The sequence below is a fragment of the Tamandua tetradactyla genome, chromosome 5, assembly GCF_023851605.1.
Source record: "Tamandua tetradactyla isolate mTamTet1 chromosome 5, mTamTet1.pri, whole genome shotgun sequence".
NCBI lineage: Eukaryota > Metazoa > Chordata > Mammalia > Pilosa > Myrmecophagidae > Tamandua > Tamandua tetradactyla.
In genome coordinates this window covers 49,661,566-49,663,961 of record NC_135331.1, presented here as the reverse complement: position 1 = coordinate 49,663,961, position 2,396 = coordinate 49,661,566, and the positions used below count along the sequence as shown (strand labels likewise).

At 38.5% G+C, this 2,396-nt stretch overlaps 1 long non-coding RNA gene across 1 annotated transcript; it reads right to left on the bottom strand.

Moving 5' to 3' along the window:
• Positions 1-406: 406 nt before the first annotated feature.
• LOC143682419 (uncharacterized) lies at positions 407-1,680 on the bottom strand. Its single transcript, XR_013175129.1, has 3 exons — positions 1,596-1,680; positions 838-1,219; positions 407-544 (listed from the first exon to the last, which is right to left on the bottom strand). It is a non-coding gene; the product is annotated as an uncharacterized LOC143682419 (long non-coding RNA).
• Between the last annotated feature and the right edge of the window lie 716 nt (positions 1,681-2,396).

Sequence of the window (2,396 nt, the reverse complement as noted above, 5' to 3'; positions counted from 1 at the left end):
AGCAGTCACTTCTAATCAGCCCACAGTTCTCCACCATTGTAGTCCTTAGAGTCTCTGCCAGCTGTGTCTGTGAGAGGTGACAATAGTGTGTGAAGAAATTGGGGATGTGGGGATGTATTTATAGGCTTGTGTTTTGATTGTAGGGTTTTTATGAACTTTTATCACTTGGTTAAAAATATGGGAGGGTATTTTGATAAGTACATACAGGTACATATATTTTTCTTTTGCCTCAAGCCTCAACATGTCTTTACTGGGAACTGATGATAGAGGCCAAAAAGTGACTGCCAACAATATCTGCCTTTAGATTTGAAGACACGTGCATTAATGTTACAGGAATTTGCTTCAGACAAAGCTAGACGGTACTTTATGGGACCTAAAGGAATGGAAACATGTTGCAGCTCTCTTACCTAGACTCTTAACATTTTGGAAAGCTTCAGTCAATTTCAGCAATGCTTTAAGCAAAAAGAGATATCTCAGCCTTAGTATAATGCTTGACATACATTTAGTTGTCCAATAAATGTCATTTCTCTGATCTCTCAAATTTCTACAGGTGGGAAAAAAAACTGTGTCTTATCATTAAGTAGAAAGCAATACTCATAATAATAGTAATAAAAAATTTATTAAGAACATTTGGAGGGCTTAAATAATTATACTTGGTAACTTCAAAACTTGTTCCTTTCTTTGTGATCTTTTGTATTTCTTCAAGACTGTGAAGACCTTGCCCCATCTTTCTTAATCAAAAGAAGCACAGTCAAGAATCCATTTCCCCATTCTTTTCCCCCTACAAATGAAAACTAAAAGACATGTCATGTAGGATTTTTTGAGATTATGCCTTACCTCAATGTATGGGACTTCTTGAGAACATCTTCAGTGTCTTGAATATCATAAGTTTTTGATAAATGCATATTGAATTAAATGCTATAAACCTGAATTGTAGCAATAGCTTAACTACCAATTTTTGCCTTGCACTCTTCCAAGTTGAGGATAGTGGCTTTCATGTGTTTGACTGATTTCAGCCTGGAGCAGGGCAGTGCTCCACATGGGGATGACCAAAAGTACCTGGAGGGAATCTTTATCCCAGGAAACTCAGTCAGCACCATGCTGTGCATGATCCCAGGGAAAAGTTAAAAAGTGTCCTAGGCGAAATAATTTTGTTGTCTGCTTAGAAGGGTTCAAAGGAGCCTGAATACCTCCTTTACACTGCATGAAAATCTTTTTCCTGCAATACAATATCAAAATTAAAGAAGAATTAAAACTTATGTTTCACAGAAAACCTCAGAAATAAAGGGTGACAATGTTATATTCCAGTTTCCTTGAATGAAAAGCCTTTCTGAACCACCCAGGCAAAAAATCTACCATTCAGATGACTTGAAGATTTCCTACAAGTTTTAAGCTTCTGGTATTTCTTCTTCTCCTACTTAGTAGAATTTACCCTGCAGTGTTATAGCCATTCAATCCCACCTACCCCAGTTTCTCTTATGATAAGCTAATTGGTCTGATACATACATTTCTTGTAGAGTTTAAAGGCATCCTTTCCCAAGTTGGGATATTTTATGTTAATAAGGGTGCTGTGCTGGTTTGAAATTGTTATGCACCTCAGAAAAGCCGTGTTTTCTTTCTTAATCCAATCTTGTGGGAGCAGACCTATTGTTTAGAATGGAAACTTAGACTGGATTGTTTCCATGGAGATATGACACGCCAATTGTGGGTGTGACCTTTTGATTAGATGGAGCTGTGACTACACCCATTCAAAGTGGGTCTTGATTAGTTTAACGGAGTTCTTTAAAGGGGGAAATAATTTGAAGGAAGCTTAGATGCTTGGAGAACAGTTGCTTCAGAGCCAACAGAGATGCAGACATTTGAAGATGCTTGGAGTGCTGAGAGAGAAAGGAAATGCCTAGACATGGATATTTGAAGATGTAGAACCCAGCAGACATTGCCATGTGCCTTCTTATGAGATGCTAAGCAAGCCAGAACCCAGACTTGTGTCTTGGGGGGAATAAGTGAAGGCCCACAGATGCTTAGAGAGGAAACCACTGGTATTAGGAACAGAAAGCAACAAAATTGGGAACAAGGAGCAGCAGATGCCTGCCATGTGCCTTCCTGTGTGACAGACATTGGCCTTCCTTGAGTCAAGGTATCTTTCTCCGTATGCCTTAGCTTGGACATTCATATGGCCTTAGAACCATAAACTTATAACCTAATAAATCCCCTTTTAAAAAAGCTATCCCATTTCTGGTATTTTGCATTCTGGCTGCTTTAGCATACCACAACAGGTGCTTTTGGAGAAAAAATAATATAACCAAAGGGAATAATGATAATTGTGGGAATTCCAGATGTCATATCAGGCTGATAGACCACAGACTAGGGATGGGAAGATTTTTGGTAGTGTCTTG